This window comes from Tupaia chinensis, unplaced genomic scaffold (assembly GCF_000334495.1).
Source record: "Tupaia chinensis unplaced genomic scaffold, TupChi_1.0 Scaffold000047_1, whole genome shotgun sequence".
NCBI classification, from domain to species: Eukaryota; Metazoa; Chordata; class Mammalia; order Scandentia; family Tupaiidae; genus Tupaia; species Tupaia belangeri.
This window is the reverse complement of record NW_006159505.1, coordinates 4,421,692-4,430,480: the sequence shown is the minus strand read 5'-3', so window position 1 is coordinate 4,430,480 and position 8,789 is coordinate 4,421,692. Positions and strand designations below refer to the sequence as shown.

The 8,789-nt window shown below is 47.5% G+C and overlaps 1 long non-coding RNA gene across 1 annotated transcript in view; it reads left to right on the top strand.

Annotated features, from left to right (window-relative positions):
- The window catches only part of LOC102491647 (uncharacterized), a 12,617-nt gene extending 4,443 nt beyond the window's left edge, over positions 1–8,174 (top strand). The window contains exons 2-4 of the long non-coding RNA XR_333385.3: positions 276–526; positions 1,969–2,058; positions 8,033–8,174. This is a non-coding gene — a long non-coding RNA (uncharacterized LOC102491647). The remainder of the gene's footprint in view (positions 1–275; positions 527–1,968; positions 2,059–8,032) is intronic.
- The last annotated feature ends 615 nt before the right edge of the window (positions 8,175–8,789 follow it).

The following is an 8,789-nucleotide window of genomic DNA, read 5'->3' as shown; positions in this document are numbered from 1 at the left end:
AAAAAAAAAAAAAAAAAAAAGGAAATCAAAACCCCTTGTTCTGAGCTGGCAGTGTGAACATTTGGGAGCACATGTTTCAAGCTGCCTAGGCATTGAGATGGCGGTGAGGAATAATGTGCACACAGTGACTATACCTGAGGACACCACCCGGCATCAGTGCCAGGAAGGATGCTGGTGGCACCAGGCCAGGGCGTGCAGAGGGAGCAGGCAGCCCCTCTCCTCAGAGGTGGGGCAGTGAGGAAATTCAAATCCAGCTCAACTGTTTCCTATCCCAGGGCTGCCACGTGTAATCTCCATGATCCCGGGCAAGTTACTAAACCTTCCTGAGCCTCAGACTCTTCATTCAGAAGGTGAAGACTGCGTCGTCCAGCTCACGTCATTCCTGACTGAGCTCCATGGTGTCTGTGAAGCACTCAGCGCAGGACCCTGAGCCTGGCAGCACTCCTCAGACAGGGCAGGGGGTCATCGCCCAGAGTGCAAACGGACAACTTGACGTTTAGGTTTACACTCGCCGTCAGTGTTCCGGGTGAGTCCCCTTCGCCAAATGCCACCTACACTAACGTGGGCTCGCCTGCCTGCTCTCTGCAGAAGGCCATAAGACGGAGCCTGTCCAGTCATCCCTCGGTACTGCGGGCTGTTGGTTCTGCCCTGCTTCATACCCAAACCAGCAGGTGCTCAAGTCTTTTCTATAAAATGATGTCACTTGCAAATAAACTCTGTACATCCTGACCAATTATTTTGTTCATTTTCTTTTGCCATAGGGATCTGGAGAGAGAGAGAGAAACAGGGAGATAGTGAGAGAGAAAGAGAGAAATCACTCCCCCACAAGGGGCATGGCCATGCCACAATCCCCTCTCATCTTTGAGAGAGAAAGAGAGAAATCACTCCCCCCACAAGGGGCATGGCCATGCTACAATCCCCTCTCATCTTTTTTCATCTCAGGATTTTAGGCATGCATGCACACACACACACACACACACAGTGTGACTTTCAAGCCACTAGGTCCAGGACTTGAACTCCGGTCGACCATGTGTGAGTCTAACACCTTAACCACTATGCCACCTGCTGGCCCCTCTAACCATTTTTCCCCAAAATATTTCCCATCCATGGTTGGTGAATCTGCAGATGAGGAACCCCCAGATACGAGGGTCGACTGTGTAGGGTAGAGGAAGTGCCTTGGAAGGGAAGCTGCGGCAGGGGCTGCTGGTGATGGGCAGTAAAACACGGCTGTCTCTCTGTGAGGCCATCCTAAGTGGGAGGGTTCCTGGTTCCAGTCTGAGTATCCTGGGCCACATGTGCGCCCACGATTCAGTTGGCTGAAGGTAATGGTGGATCACAGCCTTGGGGCCCTGTCAGGGTGCTGTCACTCTGCCTCTGTCTCTGTCACTGTCGATCTCTCACTCATGGGATAAAGTCTTTAAAAATTTTTTTTTTTTAAATTTAAGAAGTGGGCCAGACATCAAACTGTTGGAGCAGAAAGGTGTGGCCAAGGGAGAGAAGGGAGAGGTCCCTCCAGGGCCTCCTGATAGATGGGCCCAAGCACAGCTGCAACGAGGACCTGCCCAGGGCCCAAAGGGTCAGAAAGCAAGGCCAGTCTTGGTGCCCAGACAGGGCGGAAAGACCTGAGAGGGTTACTGAGCCTGGGTAGAGGGTGAGGAACAGAGCTGCAGTACCCAGAAAAAGCACATCTGTCCAGTTTAATTTTAGAAGGCAGAAAATCTACCTTTCCAAAACTGGCTCCCCCAAAGCTGTGTGTGCTGCACCTTCTAGTGGTCAAAATTAGCAACTACAGCAATTTGGTCAATTTCTTTCCCCATCCTACCTTCTCTAGCCAATAGGCACCGTTGGTGACCCCATCCAAGGACTTGAGCAGGCGAGATAGAACAGAGCTGGGGAGATGGGATGCTCCCCAGGAACAAGAAGCAGGTGGATGGCTTCGCAGAACTTTAAAATGTGTTTGTTTTCTAGGGAAGAAGGAAAAAGAGAGACAGGTCCTCCAAATAAGGACTCTCCACGCTGCAGCCCTGCTCCCAGCCTCCTAGCCAGCGTGGATCACAGGTACAGGAAGGCATGCTCACGTATTCAGTTCGAACCTGGATCCAGTATGGCACAGCGGTGCCCTGCTGCCTGCACCACCACGACTGGGTCCTTCCCAAGATTTAATTAGTGATATCCACACATAGGGACTGGATTTACAGTGCGACTTACTGAGGTAACCAGAGGACAGAAACAAAATGCTAACAAGTCCAGTGTCTACCAACTGCCTGGTTTCCTGCCCAGAGAGGTCGTGTGAACAAGCAGCTGGTTAGTTTAGAGGCCAAGGAGGAGGGTGAAAGCCAAGGGCTGGCATGCAGCCAGCACTGCCCAAGGGTAGGAGTCTGGCCGTGGGTGAGACAGGGTGGCTGGGAGTAGAGGGCTCTCAGAGATGAGAGCTTTGGTCTTTCATAGAAAGATGCCACTAGGACCATCTGATACAGTTCTCCAGCTCCGGCTCCACAGTCTCAGAAGGCTGAGGGTCCAGGCTGCATGCCACATGTGCTCAGCCTGGGTTTCTCCAGAGAGATGGTGGACGTGTCTGCCTTGTCAATGTCTCAAACCTCCGCATGGCCAGCCAGTGCTGGGGACGACAGGGAGTGACAGATCCCCCTGCCCTGGGGGGATGTACCTTAGTATGGCTCTGTTGAAAAGTCTGGTGTCTTTGAGGAGCGTTGATTTTGCTTCTCTATGATACAACAAGTCCACCCCTAAGTACACAGCCTTGAGCCCTTGTTTTCAACATTTTGTGCCTGCATTCTCCCCGCAGGAATTTGAAAGATGCAGTTCTACTTTGTGGCATATTTAACAAAGGTAGATCTTTCCACCGCAAGTTTAAATAAACTTGCAACGCCTATCATTTCCAGCATTCCCATAATGTCAACACTTTAAAATAAAGCAGTTAGTCACTTTCCAATGTACCCACAGGAATATAAATGCCACAGTGATTGGATAGCCACTTTAAAAATATACAAAGTTTGTTTCTGAAGCACTTGCACATTTGTTACCATTTCATTTTTTTCCTTGAACTTCGATTTCCATTCCACTCGGTCCTGGGAATGTCCTCCTGCACCCTGGAAATTCTGAGCTCCCGGGGGAGTTGATCCATGACCTTTTCCTTGTCCACCCCACTTGCCCTGGTTGGCAGAGCTGACTGGGGTTTGGTTTAGTTGGGTCCTTTTCCAAGAAGATCCTGAGCCTGCTGTGGGTTTTTTCCAGCCCAGTGACCCACTATAATTGAGCCCTTTTCCAATACCCTGTGTTCACTCTTTTTTTTTTTTTTTTCTTCCCTGTGTTCACTCTTCAAGAAGGGTCTGAACTTGGGTCTTAGGCCGCAAGGGCAAATAAGATTCTCAAAACATTGCTGCTTACGTGATCAATTAATGTAACATACTAATAGCTGCATTTATTGAGAGCTTCTTATGTACCCGCCACTGTGCTGAGGGCTTTTTGTACTATATTACCCCATAATCATGATGGAATCAGACCTATTCCCATACAGTTAACCAGCAGAAGAAAACTTCTTTCCAAATCCAAGAAGCTAGCCACTTAAAACAAACTACTTAGTTAGTAAAATCTGGGGATTTAAAAGGATGGGTGATACTGTTTTCTGGACATAATGGACAACTTTTCACCCATCAGCAGGCCCAGTTTGGGAGGAGGTAAGCAATGCCTAAGACATCTTAATTCTATTGAGACTTGTTGAGAAGGTGATTAGTCAAGACAGTAAAAAGATAGGCCAGCAGGTGAGGTGGAGGTTAAGGCACTGGATCCCACATGGCCAACTGCTTGGTTTGAGTCACGAGCCTGGTGGCTTGAAAATCATGCCATGTATGTGAACATTCATGCCCCAAATCCTGAAAGAGCACAGGAGGGAAGGGATTGTGGCGTGTCCATCCTCCCCCTAGGGGATGACTTCTTACTTCCTCTCTCTCTCTCTGTCTCTCTCTCTGTCTCTCTCTGGCAAGTACACGTGTCCTGTAGTAAAAACTCAGAAAAGAAAAAAGGCAGTAGAAAGAAAACAGGACATGTCTTAAGTTGTTTCTGTCAAGTGGCTTTAAGTGAACTAAAATCATAGTAGGTAATAGGGGCTGGACTGTGGAGCAGTGGTAAAGCACGATGCTCTTCAAGGCTGACACACATGGAAGGTCATGAGTTCACATCCCGAGACCTCCCTGAGTACACCCCGCATGTGCTCTAGGCTGGCTGGGGCTGGGAGTAGATTGCAGTGTCAAGACCCTATTGAAGTGCCATCTCTCTCACGCTTGCTCATGGAATACATAAATAAATAAAAACACTTTTTAAAAATTCCACCTTAAGCCAATGAGATAGCAGGTGAGCGGACAAATGGTTTGGGACTGCCAAGTGTTTCAGGATGCCAAATCCAGCCCTGTCCCACAAAGAGGAGGTATTGAAAAGATGGAGGACAGCTTGGAAGAGGAACCACCAGGGGGCAGCAGAGCACAGTGGAGCCAGACGGGCGGAGGCACCCAGGGCGGTGGCAGTTGCTGCCAAGCCCCCTCCAGAGCCACTGCTTCTGGGGAAGGACTAGGTCAGCAGGTCCTAGACAAGGCTCTGGACCAGCACTGTCCACTGCAAATAGCACGTGAGCCACGTGGGGGTTCAAGCTTACTGGTAGTCACTTTAAAAAGACTAAAAGGGAATGGATGATGGAAATTTTAATAAAATTTTAAATTTAACCTCATATATCCAAAAATGTTATTATTTCAGCAAGGAGTGAGGGAAGGGAGCTAAACCGTAATTAGTATTTAAAGATTCAGATCTAGTTCATTCTTTTGCGGGGTGCTCTGAAATCCGATGTGTGCTTTCTGTTTTCGGCCTTTCTCACTTTGGACTTGTCACAGTTTAAGGGCACAGTAGTCACTCGTGGCTGTAGATTCTTCATTTTGGTCCGCTGATTTTTGCTGCAGGACAAGGGCTTAGGAGGATTTATAAGTGTCCCCAGGAGATGGAGAGACCAAAGACTTCTCTGGCCCTGACTATGGCCTTGGCCTACAGCCCCTGCTACCAACACCTGTCACAGATCTTCCCGACAGGCACTGCTGTCTCCCTCCTCACCCCTCAGGCCTCTTCCTTGCTGCACTGGAGCTGCTTTCTAAAATGCATCCCACTCTGTCAGGAGATGTGCTTCTGTCTGTTCTGAGACACAGCAGTTTAGCATTCAAGGATTCAAGATTGGGTAGCCTAGCTTCAAGAAAGCACAATGATTGAGGGGCAAAAACATCTACCAAAGTCTCGATCCAGTTTCCTTCCTACAGAGAGGTAGATCTGAAGCAGGTGAGGGCAGGCCCTGGACTCAGCAAGCCTGAGAAGGATCCTAGCTGTGGCCTTGGACAAAATTCTATTGGTGCGTCAGTTTCCTCATGTGTAAAATGAGGAAAATGATAGTAATTGTTCAATAAGGTTCTTGTGAGGATTAAACAAGACACTGAAAACTGCTTCGCACACAAAATAAATAAATGTTAATTTTGGGACCAGCAGTTAGTATAATGGCTATGTCACTGGATTCCCATGTAGTCGACCGCGGTTCGGGTCCCGGACCCAGTGGCTTAAAACTCATGCCAGGCACGTGTGCATGTATGCCCAAGATCCCAAGAGGAGAACAGAGGAGAAGGGATTGCAGTATGGCCATCCCCCCTGGGGGGTGATTTCTCGCTTTCTGTCTCTCTGTCTCTCTCTGTCTGTCTGGCAAGCACACGCGTCCTAGAGCAAAAACCTCTCAAAATAAAATGTTAATTAAAAAAAAAATCAACATTTGGCCCAGCTTCAGTGGCACAGTGGTGGTGCCTGCTCTGCAAGGCTGGAAGCCATGTGGAAGACTGGGCTCGGTTCCTGGGTGGGCTTGTGTGTGCCAGGTGCCCGTGATCTTGGCTGGCTGAGAAAGGGTGGGGAGGAATCAGGGCGTGAGACTCCATTGAGGGTGTTTGTCTCTCTCTTTCTCACTCACTCAATAAATAAGAGTTTCTTTAAAAAAAAAAAATAAAAAAAGCTGTATTTGCATAACTGCATTTCAACACTTTAAAACAATTACTGTTTGGCAACGCACTGTAAACTGCTGAGACCTATCTTACTGGCTGCACTGCCTTCAGGGTGGGCCTGGTTTTACTCAAACCCTCATCCTTGGTGCCTGGATTGGGCTGTGATGACAATACTTCCTGTCACCTTCAGCCAAGTGGAATCCACCCTCTGGCGTCTAAAATATGTTCAAGGCACAAAGAAAAAGATGTCTATTAAAACAACAACAACAACAAATCTCAGGGCCAGCTGGTGATGTGGTGTTAAGGTGGCTGGATCCCACATGGCTAATTACATGGTTTGAGTCTCAGATATGGCTGCTTGAAAAACATGCTGAGTACATGTGCTTGCATGCCCCAAATCCAGGAGAGGAGAATGGAGAAGGGATTACAACATGACCATCCCCTCGGGGAGGGGGGTGCTTTCTTACTTTTCCTGTCTCTCTGTCTCTCTTCAGCAGACACATGTGCCCTACAGCAAAAAACAAAAAAAATTTAAAAATTAAAAAAATAATTTGCAGGCCGGCAGGTGGCGTGGTGGTTAAGGGTGCTGGACTCCCACATGGCCAACTGTGGTTCAAGTCCCAGAACTGGTGGTTGGCATTCTCACTTTCCCTCTCTTGTCAAATTAAAATAAAGTTAAATAAAATAATTATTATTATATTTCTTTAAATAATTATTTTATTTAGTTTTTATTTATTCATTCATTCATTTTTTAATTTGACCAGAGAGAGAGAGAGAGAGGGAGAATGAAAAAGCAAGCCACCAGGTCCAGAATTTGAGTCGTGGTTGGCCATGTGGGAGTGTCTAACACTTTAACCACCACACCACCTGCTGGTCCTCAAATAAAATAATTCTTTACAAAAAAATTTTTAAGCACTTTGTTTGATAGTAAGTGGCTACTGCTTACTGAGCGCTTGCAAAGTGTCAGGGGGGTTTTTTAAACATGCTCTAATAAATTGGATGTCCGCCATACCTTTGTGTATTGGGTTCTGTGTTTTCTAGGTGAGGGGACAGATCACACTGCTAGGAAGGGGCAGAGATGAGCATGAAATCCAGGCTGTGTGGCTGGAGTCCCCACCCTGTGCCACATCTCCAGTGCACAGCCTCCCAGGTGAGCTGCCCATCTGGCAGCCCAGCCCCTCAGTGGAGCATGCTTGTGTCCTTCACCACCTGCCTGAGCCTACCTTTCCAGCTCCGGCCCCACAGCACCTCCACTCAGTACATACCTACTCTCCTTTCCCCCTTCGATTCTAGGGCTCTCTGTCTCTGTTGACATTGGTTCCTGTCCCCTGAGCACCCTTCACTACTTTTCACCAGGGACATCTATTCCTTCATCTGAGAAGCCCTTCCAGTCTCCCCCAATCCCACCAGACCTGTCCTGTGCTCTGGGCCTGTGTTCCCAGGTCCTGGCTCAGCTCTGACCACACACTTGTCACGTGACATCACCCTGTGTCTGCTGGAATCCAGTTCCTCATACCGAGGTGTCTGCTTCCTGCATGGTGACAAGGGCCAGGCCTGGCCGGCTGGGGAGCCTGATAGGTCAAGATTTGCTCTCTGGCCCTGCCACCTAGTCTGCTAGTACTTTCAACAAACATCTCATTCTCTGGGCCTCAGAGGTGATGGGCGTGTCTTCAGCAATATGTGTAAAGTTCATTCGGGTTGGAGTTTCATAAACCATTTCTTCTTATCAAAGACAATGACTATGTTGTATTTTTCTCTGGATTAAAAGATAGTTTAATTACAGTTGTGAAATCACATAATCCGTAAGTTGATATGAAAGGCAATTTAGCAATAACCTTAACTATTTCAAATACACTTTCCCTTTGATCTAGAAATTCTACTTCTGAAACTTCTCTAACAAATACATCCCCTTATCAGAAAGTACACCTGTACGAGATACTCACTGTAGCAAAAGCTCATGTTGGACATCTTTTGCTTCTGATCTTTCGTTACCACTTCAGATGTGATCCCTGAAGGAGAAACTGCAGCGCTAGCCTTCAGATCATCAGGAGACAAACCCCACTGACTACGCTTTCTGAACGCTGTAGGACGTGCATGTATCATCATGAAAATTGGAATTAATTTAAAAATACAAATCAACGTCTGAAGGTATTCAGTCTCTGCTGTCATAGGGAAATAATGAAATTATATTTCTCATCTATCAAATTTGGCCAGCATTTTAAAGCTTGGCGTTGCAGGGTGACTCACATTGGTCCTGCCATAGCTTGCTGGGGGTGGGGTGAAACGGCACAGCTATTTTACACAGCTCGGCAGCATCCAGTAAAAGGTACTGTGACACGTGATCTCATTTTCCTGTGTCCCTCAAAGCCGAAGATACGGCCTTGGGCCTCTCCTGCTCAGCGCCACCTCCGCAGCAATGGCAGTTACCTCTGCAACGGGTCAGGCTGCAGGTGCGGGCCCTGAGAGATTGGCCTTGGCATATCGTGCCAAGTGTGTTCAAATACCAGGAGCAGGTACTCATGCGTTACTTGCATTATTTAAAGCTCTAAAATTTGAAAAGATTTTGCAAACATAATTTTCTGGAAATGTGGGGAAAGGAAAAAGGGAAATGAGAAAGGAAAAATGTCTCTATTGCCTATGGTAACCACTTCGACAATTTAGTAGTTTTTCCTCTACATTTTTTTTTTTTTTAATTTGCTATAGGGCACATGAGCTCACCAGAGAGAGGGGGAGAGAGAAAGAGAGAGAAATCCTCAA